General features: G+C 44.9%; 1 long non-coding RNA gene across 1 annotated transcript; it reads left to right on the forward strand.

Annotated features, from left to right (window-relative positions):
- Positions 1 to 227: 227 nt before the first annotated feature.
- On the forward strand, positions 228 to 3,880 carry LOC136482773 (uncharacterized). Its single transcript, XR_010765199.1, has 5 exons — positions 228 to 578; positions 706 to 989; positions 1,336 to 1,413; positions 2,404 to 2,577; positions 3,605 to 3,880. It is a non-coding gene; the product is annotated as an uncharacterized lncRNA (long non-coding RNA).
- Positions 3,881 to 18,818: the final 14,938 nt, after the last annotated feature.

Genomic DNA, 18,818 nt, shown 5'->3' on the forward strand with positions numbered 1-18,818 from the left:
CGCTATTTTTACTCGTATCGACAATATATCGATTGCTATATATATTTAGCTGTTTACCTCAGATGATGGGTCGGTAAAAACACTTATTAGAGTCAAACTATCTGTCGCTATAGCCTATTTTTATTTTTGGCATGTCCAGCCCAGCCCACTCGCGCTCATAGAAAATTACATGGCCCACAGGTTGGAGTGTAACACACCAGGTGCATCCGTAAAAAAACCAAACCCTATCTTCGGCACCCACCCGTGGCCCACCCAACCCAGCAGCGCCGCCACACACGCTCTCTCACCTCACAGACTATGCCGCTCGTCGTTGCCTCGGGTGTTCTTCTCCACCACCGGCGTGAGCTCACCGGGACCACCGTCCCTACCGCGGTCGTCGTCCCCGCCGCCGCGGTCGTCTGGGTCGCCGTCCACGCTGCGTGCTCGATAGGGCCGCTGCTTGGGGCCGCGTGCGGGGGGCGCTGCTCGGATCCACTGGAGGGGCACGCGAGGAGGCCGCCGCTGGGTGGCAGCCACCTCGGGGCCGCGCTCGAGACCACCATGCTTGAGGTCTAGGGCCAGCCGCGACCAACAAATAGGTGACGAGCTGAGATCCATCAATGCACTCTTCCCCTTCACTTCTCTCTCCTTTCCATGTCCCAAACTCAGATCTGTCGCACCGTATCCTCACCTCACCCCCAGCTCTGCCCCCCTCTTCTGCCGCAGCGACGAGGGCCTTCTCTGCAGTGCGAGCAGTGGCGGACTCCTCTGCAGCGCGGGCGACGGTAGCCTTGATCCACCAGCCCATGGTGTCCTCGATGGTGCTGTGTGCAAGCTTGGACTCAAGCAACGCCCTGGCCTCCTGGATCTGAAGGACTCTCTGCTTTTCCCTCTCTGCCCTCCAGTTGTTTGTTGGTGCAGCTGCAGCCTTCGACATGGTTGGCACGGGCGGTGGCTGACCAGAGGCAAAGCGCAGTGCAAAGGTTCCTTCCACAGTGGATGCACATCTGGTATGGTCTTCCCCGTGCAGTTTTCTTTTTTTTTGATGGCTAGTTGCTGCTGCTAGAATTGATCTAGATGCCGAGCAGCAGAGGTATTTTGTTTCTGGGTTCCTAATTTTACATTTTTCTGTTAAACAGAAATCTAAAGTATTCTTGTTTATTGGACTTTGCAAATTTATGTACATGTAAAATGTTACTTATGCTATTTTTCAATTTCATAATCTCAATCCTCATTATACTTATGACTTTCTAATTGGAGTCACATAGGTAACTAAGCGTGAGAAAATGATTTTTCCTGAAAACAAAAAATTGTTAGTTAACTTGTATGACCTCAATGAATGTTTTGTATTTTCAGGGACTCAATCCTTTGTATGATACTACTGAACACAAGGATTCCTTCTATGCTGCATCCCTGTTATGCGAAAACTGCAAGGTCAACATAACTTATAATAAATAAAGCACAAAGTAGAATGGGATTTTATTTTTAGGAAATTGTAGAAGGTTATGTTGGTGTATAAAATACAGTAACTGAGTGATTGGGAGCTGTGGTTATTTGGATATTCGAAAGAAGGAATTGCTGAATTCTATGGAACCAAGTTGTCAGTAGCTGTGGTCACTTAATTTGCTCCTATCTATCTGCTTCAAATATAGATATGTGTTTCTGAATGGATGATATTTGTGTTTGATGATGGTTAGGTAGGGTCCAAATTTAAGTCATTCCAAAATAATAAAGTATACTTTTCTTTTCTTTAAAAAACCCTCAGCTTTGATCCCATTGCCAAACCATTAAAATCATGATGTAAATCACAAATTCAACGGTAATGATACCATCATGCAGAAATATGCATATAATTTTCAGGCTTAAGGGTGTACTGAATTCAGACACCTTTCAGCATCATGTAGATGCAGTGAACCTGTGTGGCTGCATGTGTTTTTGTGTGAAGTCAGACCATATTTCATTTTGTCACTATTGTATACTTTATCTCAACAACTGAAGTGCCTTGATCGAATTTGGAAATGTTGGCTTCACACTGAGTGCCTGAGAAAATGCCTTGATGGAACATATGAATTTCAGGTCTTAACTGATTCATAGAACTGTGAAGTAAACTTTCTTAGGTGTTTAATTTTTTAAGGGATTCTCATGAACACATTGTCCCATTGAGTTCAGGTAATGCTGCTGATGATAGTATCTTTTTTAAATTGGAGGTATTAGCATCAGTTACAAAGGGTCTGTGGGGCTAAGAGTAGCTAATGATAAACTTCATATACAACCTGTATTGTGTGCGGCAAGAAGCTTCTGTGTCAAACATATGACAGTTAGCTACTCTTATCAGTTCTTTTTGATCTTCACATGATCTCAGGTAGTGTGATTATATTGATTGTATCTTAGCTAAATTCTCATATGAGATGTATTATGGCACAGATATCATAGGAAGACGGAAGACTTAAGAAGGATGAAGAGGAAATAGTAACAGATCATCAACAATAGAGCATTGTCGCCCCATTGCACACCTGATGGATGAACGAGGTTTATGCTCTAGAACAACCACAATCCTCGTCAAATTGGCAACAAAACTCTTTTGCATTTACAAATCAGGTATCTGTTTTGCCAGCTGCTATCACTCGTCAACCATCCTACATTCTTTTGGAAAACATCCAAATTTTTTTTTGCACTATCATATTATTTTCAATTCACAGATACAAGTCTTTACTCCATTTCTGAATCCACCACCTGTTTCAAATTTTGACTTTAATAAGTGCAGTGTTAACTTGTGCTTGGTGTGCCTTATGCTCTGATATGAATTCTATGAGAAAACCAAATGGTGGTCGTCCCCCATTGATGAGAACATCAAGTGGTGGTCATTCCTATTGAAACCATTGCCATTCACCGAGGCGAATGAATTTCTCTCATAATCAAATAGACAATTGTTAGGTGTGAAAGGAGGTTTTGCTGATCATGAACTGGAATATGACAGGCCTTTTCCGTCAGCTGATTTGTCAAAGAAGTTAGTCTTTACCCTTTATGCAAAGACCAAAAGACCAAAGCTATTTTATGTACTTTAATTTAGGATGTGCTTACTTCCTGCTACTTTATTTACTGTAATGTACACAGGTTGACATGGTGCATTGTCAGAATGTGCACCTATCCATTTTTATGCTTGCTGATGTGAATGCTACTTGCCAATTTGGGACTCTGTCAGACCGAGGTTGACAGTGTCATGTCTCTAATCTTTGATTCATTTAGATGGAAAAAGTATCCATATTTTGGATTTTTCATTAAAATTGTTTCATGATAATAGCCTTTTGGATCAGTAGTGTGCATAATTAAAATGGGGTAGACTAGAGCCATCTCCTCAACTGAATATGGTGAGATATATTATTTGCCCTAGAATTATTGTTCTTCGGATCTGCATCACTTTGCTGAGCGAGAATTTTTTTGGCTTCATGGTTGGCGTTCAAGAATTAATATTCAGATGGCACTAGTCTGTTCTTCAATCTGTGGTGTGTTGGCTTTAATATAAGAAAAGTAAATAAATACTTTTCTTACTGCACCTGCACCTGTCTACTTATTGGATCCTAGCTGAATACCAGAATACTTATATTGGATTGCATGTGGATTTCAGGCATGTAGTTCTGGGAGGTGCTAGTAAAGCAGCATGCTTGATGGTGTCGACAAGCTATTTAGAGTTCTCATGGAAGATGGTCTAAAAGGTGTGGAGTGCTCAGATGTGTTCCTAGCATGTACTTTCTGGATTGCTAGGGTACTTGGTGTTCTGTATAGTGAACTCTTTAGAAGTTCATGGGTTGTGTGCCTGTGTGGTAGGTGCCTTACAGAATTTATCCAAAGTACAATTGTACAAATATTGATTTCAATGAATATATGAGATCTGTTTATACAATTATGTGGTTGATGTGTACTGTGAACTTGTATCGATGTTAAACAAGCCTAAAATTATATGGTATAATGTGAAATTAAATATATAAGTGTGCCAGTTCATAGCGACAGATTATCGGTTGCCAAAAAGTTTGATATCCTCAAATCATTGGTCGCTAAAACATGTTACAGATCATTGGTCGGTATAAATATTTGCGTCTAACTATCGTTCGCTATAAACCCTGTCGGCCACTATAGACTTATAGCGACGTCACTTACACTGACTTATACATCGGTCGCTATAATGTTATAACGACCGATGATTGGTCGTTATAACGGCTTATAGCGACCAATTTAGAGTCACTACAGATTGGCTGTGGTATAGTGGGAGGTGCAAGTAGCAGCTATGTCAAGTGATGCAGTGGAGTTGGTGATAGAACCCACACTGGAGCAAGAAATACGTAAGGGCCAGGATGCGAAGTTGAAAGAGACTAGCGGAGAACATAGTGATTAGCAAGGCACCAGAATTCCATATGGATGATAATGGAACTCTATGGTTTGAGAAAAGACTGTGTACCTGAGATTAAGGCTATACGGGATGCAATTCTACGTGAGGCTCATGAGTCTGCTTACTCTATTCACCCTGGGAGTACCAAGATGTATTTGGATCTGAAAGAGAAGTATTGGTGGTACGGACTTAAGAAGGATATGGCTGAATATGTTGCTTTATGTGATATATGTCAGAGAGTCAAAGCTAAACATTAAAGATCTACAGGATTATTACAACCAATAAAGATACCTAAGTGGAAGTGGGAAGAAGTTGGTATGGATTTCATTGTGGGGTTACCAGGCACTCAGAGAGGTTATGATTCAATATGGGTGATAGTGAATCGGTTAACTAAAGTTGCTCACTTTATACCAGGTCAAGACTACATATAATGGACCGAGGTTAGCCCAATTATATGTGGAGAAGATAGTGTGTCTATATGGAGTTTCCAAGAAAATTATGTCTGATCGGGGTACTCAAGTTACGTCATATTTTTGGCAGCAAGTACATAGTTCATTGGGAACAAAGTTGAATTTCAGTACAGCGTATCACCCTCAGACAGATGGACAAACTGAGAGGATTAATCAGATATTAGAGGACATGTTGAGAGCTTGTGCATTGCAGTACGGTACAAGTTGGGACAAGAGTTTTTCCTTATGCAGAGTTTTCGTATAATAACAGTTATCAGAAGAGTCTTAATATGACACATTTTGAAGCTTTGTATGGATGAAAGTGTAGAACCCCGTTGTTTTGGAATCAGACGGGAGAAACTCAAGTGTTCGGACCGGATGTTTTAAGAGACTGCAGAAGAGCAAGTAAGGATTATTAGAGATAACTTGAGAGTGGCACAGTCTCGACAAAAGAGTTATGCTGATACTCGGAGGAGAGAATTGGTTTTTGAAATAGGGGATTATGTTTACCTAAGGCTGTCAACCATGAGAAGTGTGAGAAGGTTTAATATGAAAGGAAAGTTAGCCCCTAGGTATATTGGGCCTTTCAAGATTATAGAGAGACTTGGTGAAGTAGCTTATCAGTTGGAAATTACCTGAGAGTTTGTCAGGTGTACATGATGTATTCCATGTGTCGCAACTAAAGAAGTGTTTGCGTGTACCCGAGGAGCAGGTACCATTAGATGAGCTTATAGTTAAGGAAGATCTCACCTATGGGGAAATTTCCGGTAAGGATTTTGGAGACGGCAGAAAGAGTTACAAGGAGGCGAGTTATAAAGATGTGTAAGGTTCAGTGGAATCGGTTTACAGAAGATGAGGCTATATGGGAAAGAGAAGAGGATTTGAGGAAAACATACCCGTAGCTTTTTGAAGTAAGCATCGTCTGAATCTCGGGGACGAGATTCATTTTAAGGGGGGTAGAATTGTAACACCCTAAAATTTGCATAATTTTAAAATAGGAGAAAATAATTTAACAATGCATTTTTGTGAGCATTTAAATTTAGAAAAATAATAAGTTTGTTAAAATTAAAAACAAATATAGGTCTACATACATGTCTATGCATTCATGCTGCTGCATATTATTTTTGAATTGTGTGATTTGAAATCAAACTTCAAATTGATTTGAATTTGCATTTCAAAATTGGGTTGGAAAATTAGAAAAAAGGAGAAATTTCATTTTCCCTCTCCCTCTATTCAGGCCTGTTGGCCCAATCCCGTCGGCCCAGCTCCATCCACACGCTGGCTTCGCCCGCGCTACTCCCTCTCCTGCTCTGGGGCTGCCTCGCTCCTCTTGCTTTCTCACGCTAGCCCAGCAAGGCAAGCCGACTGGCCCACAAGCCACGTCGCGCCCCTCCTTTCCTGTTCTCTCTCGCTGACATCGCGGCCCGTGCCTCCTATCTCGCTGATAGCCTAGGGCCCAGTTGTCAGCCGCATCATCCGCCTCCAGCTCGTGTCTGAGCAAGACACTGTCGTCGCCGCCTCCTCTACGCCGTGCCCTAGCGTGACCGACAGGCCGAAGCCACCCATAAATAGCACCCCTGTGTTGCAGCCGCCCTCACCTGACCCTAGCGTCGCATGCCGCCGCCCTCGCATGAGCTCACCGTATCACTGAAGCCCTAGAAGCATCGCCTGCCGCATTGCTCTCCATTGCTACTGCTCTTCTACCTGCCGCGACCGCATCTCCGAGCTCCACGAGAAGGTGAGTAACCTGCAGGTGTCCCTTATGCTCTCTCCCTTGCCTTCTGTGCTTGTACCAACGCCACCGTTGATCTCCGATGAGCTTGAGCCGCCCCATCTAGCACCGCGTCACCCTCGAGCTATCATCGTGCACCCTAGTCCCCTCCATCGTGTTCGCCTCGTTCTCCTCTTGCTTCCCGTGCCTTTCCTGTGTCCAACAGTGACCGGAGTCACCGGTTCGACGGACTCCGGCGAGGTCGGGCCTGATTCCGGCCATGGAGCCACCGCGCACAGTGCTACTCTGGCGACCCATCTCCCTCTCTTGTATCTCAGCCATCCAAGTAAGATCCAATGGCCTGACAGAGCCTGATACCCCTTCACCTGTTGTTTTTGCAAAAAGGCCCCTAAAATTATTTGGATCTTAACCCGCCTGTCCCTGTATTTATGCTAAAGAGTCCCTCGAATTTTTAGTTATAGAACCCGTAGTCCAATGTGTGAATCCAGAATACGCCTTCTTCTTTTAAAAGCGTAGTTTTTTTTGTTTAGACCCAAAATACGTTTTCCTCTATTTACAGTTTTGCCACTAATCTTGTTTTGGCCATAAAATCTTCGTTTTAACTCTGATTTGATCCAGTTCAACTTGCGTTAGGTTCGTAATTCTATAAACTACATGTTCATTCTACTATTAAGTATGTTTTCAACTTTTAAAATTTGAGGTTAGATTTAATCAATTATTTTACTAAAGGAAATCTTGTTTAATTCATAACTTCTTCGTTTTAGCTCTGATTTTTGTGATCTTCGTGTGTGTGTGTTCGTAGTGAGACGTAGATTCGTTTTACAAACTTTTCATCTTAATTTTTTGTTGATTGGTGTACTGTTCTAATCTATAGCTTTTGTTTGCTATGCATGATTGCTTCTGGATGCTTCTATGTTGTTGTGAATATCGAGTACTACTTTGATGAGCAGGATCAGCAGGAGTACTTTGTCCAAGGCAAGTATAGCTTGGGATTATCCTTGTTTCCTATCAACTTTAATACATTCAATTCATCTTGCTTGTGTCACCTTGATAGAGATTCCCTAGAATTGAACTTATACCTTGTCTCCTATGGGATATGCATTGGGTAGCTTTGCTAGTTCCCAATTAAACAATGATCTTGTAACTTGACTAATGGTATATGCAATAAACGTTAAAACATGACTTTTTGGCAACTTGGAAATAGGGGGCTAGAGTGTTTAGTTACTTTTTGAATGCTCCAGATTCCTCTCCCTAAGGACTTATCTATAAGTGATCATTCGGGACTTATAGTATAGTTGTGAGGGCAACATGGCTCTGGCTTTAGCTCGGTATGAGGACCTTTTCTAGCTTGTTAGTGGTTACCTTTATTGGTGTAAGAATGGCTTGATGAATCGGGTATAGTACGGTCTCTTTCCCCATGAGTATAGGCTGCACGTCAATGTGCCAATGGGAAGGGGGGCTCTACATCTGTTTGTCGAGTGAATCTAGCGGCCCTAACTTATTAGACAAACCTTTGAAAGGCTTCATAGTGAACCCTGCCGACCTTCCTTGGTAGTGGGTCAAGAGGTTGGCTGCCTTGGACAAAAGGGTAAATCATGACTCACAGCGAAAGTGTACAAACTCTGCAGAGTGTAAAACTGGTATATCAGACATGCTCATGGTCACGAGCGGCCTTGGAACCCTTATTGAATAGATGATCACTAAGAAATATCCGTTTATGTTATTCATTATTCATGTTTACATTGATCATGTGTTTTACTTTGGGATTGAAACAACTTGTTGCTACTCTTATGCTAAAACTGTGACAACTAAAAGCTAAACGCTGTTAAACCTGTGTCAAGCCTTTTGAGCCTCTTGAACCCCATGTTACACTTGTTGAGTACGACACATACTTACGCTTGTTTATTTTCATTATTTGGATAAAAATCTCGGATGGGTAATAGATGGCTATGTTAATGATGACTTTCCTGAGGATTACTAGACTTGTGGTCAACCAGTTGATGTCCCTATGATATGGAGCTTCCACGAGAGATTTTTCTTTATACTTCCGCTATATTTATGTGAAGACTATGTCTTATTATTCGTGATGTAATAAATACTTATGATGATAATATTTATAATTTGTCTGCTTATGTGTGTGACTGATCTCTGGGTGCACATAAGATTATGCATCCCATTTTATCCTTAAAATCTGGTGTGACAATGGCAGACTAGGACGCCCTTGGCTCAACAAAGCCAACAGCCGAAGAATCAAGAATGGACACTTTACACAGATGGGGCCCAGGGGCACCTAAGCGTAGGAGCCTCCGCCGTTCTGATAACACCATCTGGCCTCCGCACAAAGTATGTAGGAAGGTTGGAATTCAAAACAACAAACAACATTGCAGAGTACGAATGCCTCATACTAGGACTCAACAAGGCAAAAGCACTCGAAGCATAAACAATACTAGCCAAAACAGACTCCCAAGTTGTAGCAGGATAGGTCGAGAAAGAATACATAGCAAGGGAACCAGAACTAGTCAAATACCTGGCCACGGTGAGAGCCCTGGAGTGGAGGTTCCAAGGATTCACCTTGCAGCATATCCTAAGAGCAGAGAACTCCTGAGGCAGACGAGCTAGCGAAGGCTACAGCAAACAACATGCTCGTACCAAATGGGACCTTCTACCAAGTCCTACAATCGCCTACAACAGAAACCATGGCGAAGGCATTTAAAACAATCCTAATCACTGAGTCGGAGGACTAAAGGCAAGTAATTATTGACCATCTCAACAACAAGCACCTCATAGAGGATGAAGCAAGTACAACTAGAATGGATGCAAGGGCAAGAAACTACACTGATCATAGATGGAATACTTTACCAGAAAGGGGTAGTCCTACCATTGCTAAGATGTGTATCCTAGAGTGAAGGTAGTGAGTTACTATAGGAAATTCATTCAGGATCCTGCAGATCGCACATTGGGCCAAGGGCCCTATCAGCGAAGGCTATCAGACAAGGGTTTTACTGGCCTACACACATCAAAGATGTAGAATAGATCATCAAAACATGCCAAGCTTGCTAGAGCACCTCGCCGCACCTAACAAAGCCCGTGGCAATGACACAACTCATCCCACCTACATGGCCCCTCCAAAGGTGGGGAATGGACTTAGTGGGGCCGCTTCCACCATCCCAAGGGGGGAACAAGTTCACAATAGTGGCCATAGAATACTTCACAAGGTGGGTAGAGGCCAAGCCACTTGTCAGAATCACTTCAGAAATAGTGAGGAAATTCTTCTAGCAAAACATAATCTATAGATTCAGAATGCCAAGAATCCTAACAGTGGATAATGGCAAGCAGTTCAACTCGGACAGCTTCAAATAGTTCTGCTAAAGCATAGGAACAAAGGTTGCATTTGCCTCTGTATATCACCCAGAATTAAACGGAGCAGTCACAAGAGCCAACAGAGTCATATTTTCCACAATAGCGAAGACTCTGTTCAACCTTCGCAAAGGTAGATGGGCTGAGGAACTGCCGAAGGTGGTATGGTCTCACAACACCATAGCCTCAAGAATAACAGGATTCACATCATTTAAACTATTGTACGGATGAAGAAGCCATGCTACCCGAAGAAGCTAGGCACCAAAGCCTCCGTGTTATAAAGCAAGCCCTCGCAAACGACGAAGAGTACTCCAAAGAAATGATCGAAGGCACAAGACTAGAAGCAATAGAAAGCATCACAAAGTATCAAGAGGAAACCAAAAGATGGAGAGATAACAAGGTAGTTCAGGAAAGGCATATAAGACTGGAGATCTGGTATTAAGGAGGAAACATAACGCTGAAAATGTTGGAAAGCTCCAGCCGAAGTGGGAAGGCCCCTATACGGTGAAGGCCGCAGGCAGACCCGATTCGTTTCACCAGATTCGACAGTGAAGGTAGAACAACAACCCACACCTAGAACATCGACTGCCTTCGAAAGTTCTACATTTAATTGTAAAAGGTGGCCTTCACGAAACTATAAGCGAAGGTCACCACAAGCCTTTACTTTCTGCACTTTTTTATATTCCGCGCAAAAACGGGATTGCACTCTTTTCCTCACTTGCGGGGCTCCTAGTGGAGGTGAGGTTTTTAATGAGGCAAGTTCCATGTAAAAAAACCTCTGGAAATATAAAGAGGAAACTCCCCCATTCAAAGCGAAGGTCGAAAGTAGCTTGCAACGTAGGCACAATATTCGACAAGACAAATTTCACGAGAAAGAGGACCCTCCATCATTTTAGGCGAAGGTCCTACAACAATGGAGTGACCTCTATGGCCGCAAGACAACCTATAGACCATGAAAAGGCCCTATCCTTATTCAGGCATCAAGGATCCAGTTTAATGGCCAAAATAGGCCAAAAACCAGCCCGACAAAGACCTACCTCCTGCTGTAGGCATCGGGGAGAACTCTAACAATAACAAGATACGGCAATAAGGGACAACACCAATTAGCGCAATAAGGGACAATAGATACGACAAGTACAAAACGATCTCACCTTAAAGACACTCTCCGGACGATGAATCAAACACACCCGCCAATATTAATTGAACTTTAGAGCCCTACACTATAAAACCCACCACCCCTGCCACCAAGGCCACCCCAGACTGGGACACCACCACACCACCACCCCCAGGACAGAGCAAGGGGGAACCAAAACAATCGATAAGACAACAATTATCAGCAACAACCAAACAAAAACATGGAAGCTGGAGTTTCCTTAGAAATGAGAGACCAAGAGGTACCGTTCGAAGACTCATAAAACTAGAAGCTCGCGCAAACCAGGCGAAGGTCCCAATGAGAGCAAACGCATCGGGCACCCAGCACCATAAGGCCTTTGCAAGTACTGCCTCAATAACAGTCTAGTAGCATCAGGCTGGTCTCAGACATTGTGGGAGGATATCATACGAAGGCTCATAACTCCTCTCCCCCCCCCCCCGCAACCGAAGACACCATCTGGCGCAACCCGTCATCATCCACGTTCAACGGGAGCACAGCAGATCCAGCAAGACCGAAGGCCAAAAACCAAAAAACAAGGATAAAGAGGAAGCAGCGCACAAGAAATGCTTCCTCGGCCTCCGTTGCTTGCTCAAATTGCCCTGTGGCCTCTTGAGAAGCATCAGCAATTTGCGCCACCACCTTCGATGAATTCTCAAATTGCGCCAATGCCTTCGTAGCATCGACAAAAAATAAGACAACAACAATGGCCAAAACAACACAGCGCATAGACTCGTACTCAGCGTCAATCAGAAAAGACAGAAGCGGAGGTAGCAAACAGATGAATAAAAAATCTTGTAGTTGACATCACAGGAGGCAAAGTTCTCTCGCATCTTTATAAGAAAGCAAATATTCAACAAACAAGCTCAAAACAAACTTCTTTATTAACAAAGGAGTAAAAATCTTACAAGCACTAAATCACCATTACACAAAGTTTCAAGAAAAAATGAACTACTAAGACTAGGAAAATATTACAAACACCACGAAGGCTAGCAAATCTAGATCTAAACATCCTAATCTAAGCCAGAGGCCAAGGCCCTCACCAGGCCAGCAAGCAGGGTAAACTCTGCACGTTCGTCGTCGATGTCGTCCAGCACAAAATTGAACATCTCCATGACCGAAGGGTGAGAAAAGGTGTCACACTAGTACTCCCATAACTCTCCGGCTAACATAAACACCTTCTTTCATTATTGTTAAAGGCACAATGTCACGCATAGGCCCCTAGGGGGGAAACCTACGTAGGATCAAACTTACATCAAAATAATAGCAATGCAAACCAGCGTGCGAAGATTATGACTAACCTAGTCCTAGAAACATCTACAAAAACCTAAAAAAATAAACTACACCTCCGGTGCTACAGGGCAGAGCTAGTCCCTCTAGCCTTCGGAGCAGTAGTAGCAGGAGCAGAAGACCCCAGAGCGGCCACCTCTCCAGCCCTCGTGGTCCGCCCTTCAGTGGCTTGCTGGGCGCTGGCCTTCTAAAGATCCTATTTGAGATGCGAAGAGCATAAGCAAGATGAAAACAAAATGGAAAAAGCATAAGAAGTTAAAAGCCAAAACACAAAACAAAAAGTCTAACCGCGGCACGACGAGCCTTCGCCATGGAACAGGCGTCAGCACGGCTGAACTTGACCCAAAAATATTTCATGAAATTCCGAACCAGCTTCGAGATCTCCGCAGAAGTCTCACCGAGTTTCGAAGGTCCATCAAGGACTTTTCGGCACTTCAAGCCCACAAAGTGCGAGCAGCCCATCCTTCCTAGAGTCTTGCGGAGGTTTGTAGCATAGGAAAGGCCGCCAAAATCCATTGTCCCTCCGATGAAGTCTGGTAGCATCGCTAGGTTTCCCTTGAACCAGCCGAAACCTCTGAGGGCGGAGGCATCAGCAGGCAGCGGCGAGGTCGTGCCTCCAAAACCAGCTTGGCCACCGCAACGCCAGCGGCGCGTGCATCCTCCAGTCGCTTCTACAACAACTCCACTTACGCTCTGAGTGCTTGGCTTGACGACCGCTCGGCCTCAATCTCCTTGTGGAGACCTTCATTGGAGGCAACAACTTTCTCCAACCGTGAGAGAGCAAGCTCTTCCACGGCCTTCGAACTATGAACCTCCTTCTCCAGGGACTCCACCCGGGTCTTCACGTCTTTAGCCGTCCGGAGAGTAACGCGCAGGTCACTCGCCTCCGCCGCGAGCTGTTTCTTCTCATCCTCCACCTAGTCCAGCTCTTTCTAAAAAACTCAATAGTATCACCGCGCTTAATCACCTCCAAGGCCACGCGTTCCTCGAGGACCTCCGACATATGGTGACCCTAATCGAAGACAATGCAAAGTGTGTAGTCAGCAAAGAACAAAAAAACCAAAGGCATCAAAATAAACCCCTGCCACTTACAAAGCAATTGTGTTCCAAGTTGTAGCGCAGCAACTTGTGAAAATCCACCGTCTTGAATTGGTGGTGGGCACGATCTACAGAGGGAAAAAGAATATAAGAAACAAGTAAGGTAAAAGCAAAACAAAAAACGTACCAAAAACACACCTCCTATTTCATTATAAATACAATGTAAGTCCTCCGCCCACCCACTTAATGTGTCCGCGGAGCCTCCATCTACACTAGGAAAATCAGGCCAATAAGAATAAGGAAAGGGCACAAGCCAGCATGAAAAGAAAATTCAAAGGCACAAACAATACCTCTGGGCGCACGAGCAGTGTCCACCGAAGGACCAACCCACACTGCAAGGGGGGCTTTGGAGGAGCATCCAGCCCCACCCGAGCAAGGTCGACCCCTTCGGGGACTGGTTGCCCCCTAGGGAGGGGCGTCTCCATAGCCCGCGTCAAGCCAACTAGCAACAAAATGAGAGGAGTTTTTTAGGTGGATAAAAACAAGTACCAGCCAAAATGCAGCAACTTAAAAACAGAACTTACCCAAAAGCATGGCACCTGCAACCTCACTTGAGGTGCCGGCACCCGCGGTGCTCTGAGCGGTCAAGGCGGCTTCTGGACCGGCGGGAACAATCGAGGCCGGATGTTCACCTGATACCGACTCTGACTCCTCCAAATGCTAGGTCTTCGCCGACCGACCAGCTCTTGCGAAGGCCTCCTCGCTCCTAGAGGTGGTAGTAGAGCCAGCTCCCACAGCATCGCCTTCTAACTCCGAAGAGTCATCGTTGAGAATGCAGGGAAGTGGGTCCACCACCGCCGCCTTCGCCTCAACAACTACTGCCGCTCCAATAGACGAGCCCACCAGGTCTACCACCATGCAGCTAGTGGAGGTCGGTGCTAGAACGATAGCACCAACTTCATGGGTGGCTTTAGGTCCACCATGGCCACTCTCGGCCAAGTCCTCCACTAAATCCATGGCGACCTTCGCCACCTTCCACTTCTTGGCTACGGCCTTCGAAACATCGCCATCTTTCCTCTTCCGTGACTCAGCCCGCACTGTGGTGGCAGGGGCCATGGTGGACTTCGAAGCCTTCATAGCTTTGTCCTCCACCAACGTCAGGATCTTCTCAAGGATCTTGCGGTCCCCGTACTTAACCTTCATTTCTTCAAAAACCCAGTTCAACCGGGGCATCGTGCCACTGATGGCACGGCAAGATAGGTACTCCCTCTCAGAGACCTCTCCGAGGATCTTTGACACAGACTCCTCTACCTTAGCAATGAACTCCTCATCCATCTCATCTTCTGCCTACTTAAGATAGAAGCATGGGCAGAACTCCCCTTCCTCGTTGCCAAAGACCGGTGCTTCATCTTCACCAGTGTCATCCGAGGCTTGTGCTTCCCAAGAGGCTAGAAGTTGGATACCACCATCTCCTCATCAAGATCCCAGCCTCCAGAGAAGCGGCATGCCTTTCCAAATGCATGCATCGAACGCCGCCCTCTTCGTGTCAACATCCAAAGGAGGCCTCACCCGAGTTGCTAACTTCATCACTGCCTTTCCAAAGGCAGCATCTCATGCCGCCCTCTCCGCGTCAACATCCGAAGGAGGCCTCACCCTGAGTTGCTGGCTTCATCTACCCCATGACTGAAGCAAAGGGGTACTTCTTCACCTTGGGGCCAGTCTTTGGAACAACCCCAGGGGTATTCACGTAGAACTAGTACCTAGGACCAGTCCTTCTCCCATTTCTTCTTCTGGGCGAAGGAGATATCTAACCCGCCCTCCTTCTGAGCCCTCTTCACCATGAAGGTGTAGCTAGCGAACTGGTATTCCACCTCAACGCCATCAACCTTCCCCTTCTTCAGGCTGTCGCTGAAGTTTGTAGAATGTGCAGAACGTGTCTAGGTCTAGCGGAGACCCATATGTCTCGCATGCGTAGCAGAATTTACTCAAAGTGAGAATCTCATTCGACATCAGGTGATGGAGTTGTACCATGAAGGTCTCTAGGACAAGCCAAAGGAAGTACACAGGAGGAATCCGAAGGCCGCAGGAGAAGAAGTCCTTAAACACGACAGCATCATCAACCTCTGGCTAAGGGACCGTCTCACCATGAGGAACGACCCTTACCCTCTGTTAAGCAACCCTCCTCCTCCTAGGGACTTGATCGCCTCCTCGATCATCAGCGTAGGCCCAAACTCCCAGGACTTGGCCATCTCTATCCTTGGCTTCTCCGTGGAAAAAACAAGGACCAAATCTCCAACAGAAGCTTCTACGCTATCCAAACAATCCTAGGCCTCCGCTGAAATGGACATGCACTCCTCATACAAGCGAAGCCAACCCTCTGAGTGAACATCGAGCAAGCAGGGAATAGGGACCGCTAAAGCTCGGCCAGCGGAGATCAGAACTAATAGGTGAAGCCACCGCTGAAGGCAGCGCTATAGCAAGGAAGCAACTGCTCGAGCAAGGAAAAATGCTAAGTCTTAAGCACTCAAAGCGAAGACAGCGCGACAACAGAGCAGCAGGAGAAAGTGAAGCAAGGCTAGTGAAAGCGACTGCTCGAGCGTTTGGGTAGGGGGCCTCCTCCACGACCCCTTATATAGGCAGTCGAATCGACGCTGCACATTCCACATGCCAACGGTCACACCAAAAACCCAATAGTCGTGCCCCTTCGAGCAAGTATCGATCCATGGGCCACTGCAACCAAACACGAAGGGACACGTCAACTCAGCCAATGGTCCGATATGGGCAGACTAGGGGGGAAGGGGGGATGCCAGGCCTCCGCTGATCCAAACCAATGTCATTTTTGAGGCTCACGGCCCGCTCACATCGGACCGAAACCTCAAGGGGTGAACTATTGGGACACTAGGCTTTGAACTTGCAAAGGCCATAGGATAATCTTGAGATGAACCTCTAACACTCTCTTCAGGCACCTTGCAGGAACCTCCGGAAGACCTTCACGTTGAAGGCCAAGAGTGGGCGGAGGCCCCCTCGAGTGGGGCATGGAAATGACCACCCGGGGCCTTTGTTGGATACATGAGAGCCTCCGCCCACACCTAGCAGTTGGGCGGAGGCTGGTCCATGCGATGGAAGGAGTCAGACCTTTGAGAAAAGCCGAAGACCTCAAGGCAGGACGTGAAGACAACGCTGCAAGGGAAGGAGATATTGGGCCCCCGTTGGGCCTACCGTCGGAGCTAAGAGGCCAAGGGTGGAATGCAAGCGGCTAAGGTCCGAAGGACCCCCGTGTGATGGAGCTAGAGTAGGAATATTACGGGAATATACCGAGGCAGTTGAGGGGTAAAATTGTAATGTATGAAGGTAGCAAGGGGAGCGCCCTATAAAAGAGGAAGGGCAACCCATGTAATGGTTGGTTGGTAGCTCATTAATGAAACACTAACTCATCGGTACTTGTGCCGACTACTACCCCGTTGGAGACCTTTGCCTCCAACAGTGGGATTGGGAGATAAAGTGGGGTCTCAGAATCTAGGACTCCTCAGCCTCATGTGGATGTCACTAAGCCCACGTGCACCCCCACACTACCATAAGGGGAGGCAGAACCCGTGCACTGCCGCTCACGGAAGAAGAACCGAGCCGCCGCCCGTGAAAGGAGACCCCCTGCCACTGTCCACCAAAGAAGAGATGATCCCACACCACTGCTCAGATCCACTTCAGTGCACCGAATCCAATGGTGGTGCTAAGGAGAGAGTGCATGTGAGAGGGCAACACATAGAGAGAGAGGCAGAGAGAGTGTGGAAGGTGGTGCAGGGGGAGAGAGAGTGGGAGGAGGAAGCGTCACCAGCTAAGGAAGCGACAACAACAGAAACCCTAAGTCCCTCTATATATATAAGCGCGGTAGTGAAAACTGATGTCCACTATCGGTTTAAAGTCATGGGCCTACTTTTGATTTGTAGTGGCGTTTGCTTTTTATGGACCGCCAATGAAAAGAATCGTAGCGTCAACAAAAAATCATTTCTATACAAGTATACTTGACACCTCTAATAATAGAGGCTATTTCTAGAGGTGGCCACCCCTAAAATTAAGATTGGATATGTAGAGACAGGCGGAGTCTTTCCCACAATTTTTCTATGCCGGTGTTTCAAACAGATGGATGGCTCTCCATTTTCCAAACCTAGAACCATATATTACTTCTTGCCCGTTATTATCCCCTCCAAGGCTGCTTTTCTCTTCTGCCTATGAAAGCACAACACTTCCCCTCTGGCACTACCCCAGTTTTGACATCACTGTTGGTTCAAAATCCCCCTTCACTGCCGAATTTTGAACCGGCAATGATGTGGGGTTGACATCACTACCGATTCTTATGAACCGACACTGATGTGGTTTTTAGGAAATCCAAAAAACAAGCCAAAAAATAAGGATTTTTTTTAGTTTCGGGAGAGGCCCCATTGGACAGCCGCACGGTCGGGCATCGTAAGTCACAAGTCACACGATTTTTCATGCGAAAAACACACGCTTCGCGGCCACCGACGCTCGAACCCCTGACCTCGTGCTTTGTGTCTTCAGCCCTTAACCACTTCACCTGCAAGTTGTTTGTGTCCGAATGAGATTTTCATCCTAGCCATTTTATGTTCATCTAATTTTGAAATGAGTATTTGGGACTCTAAAAAAACTCAAATGAAAAAGTTATCAACTACAAAGTTTTACAACTTTTCGAGATCTAGAACTTTTGTTTTGGTAGTTTCTCCATCTGAGGTCGTTTACAAAATTTGAACTTCAAATTTAAGAAATTCAAACGTAGTTTTACATGACAAGATGATTTCAAATAAAAAAGTTATCAACTACAAAGTTTCATAACTTTTTGAGATCTACAACTTTTCGTTTTTGTTGTTTGTCCATCCGAGGTCATTTAAAAAATTCATATTTTAAAATTTTGGAAATTCAAACGTAGTTTTTTTACAAGATTTCGAATCAAAAAGTTGTCAACTATAAAGTTTCATAATTTTTTGGGATATACAACTTTTATTTTAGTAGTTTCTCCATCCGAGGTCGTTTACAAAATTTGAATTTCAAATTTTAGAAATTTAGACATAGTTTTTGTTGACAAGATGATTTCAAATCAAAAAATTGTCAACTACAGAGTTTTATAACTTTTCGAGACCTACAACTTTTATTTTGATTATTTAATCATTTATTCATCCGACATAGTGGTAGTAATATTATTCACAAATATAAAATATCCCTCTTATAGTTTATGAAACTATAAGAGAGATACGTAAATATTATGAAAATGTCACTACCACTTTATTAGATGAAGAAACGACTAAAATAAAAGTTGTAGATCTTGATAAGTTCTACAACTTCTATGTTCATGACTTTTTCAGCTGAAATCATTTAGTGTTCCAAAATGACGTTTGAAGTTGCCATTTTTTGAAATTGAAAATTCAAATA

The sequence above is a fragment of the Miscanthus floridulus genome, chromosome 9, assembly GCF_019320115.1.
Source record: "Miscanthus floridulus cultivar M001 chromosome 9, ASM1932011v1, whole genome shotgun sequence".
Classification (NCBI taxonomy): Eukaryota; Viridiplantae; Streptophyta; class Magnoliopsida; order Poales; family Poaceae; genus Miscanthus; species Miscanthus floridulus.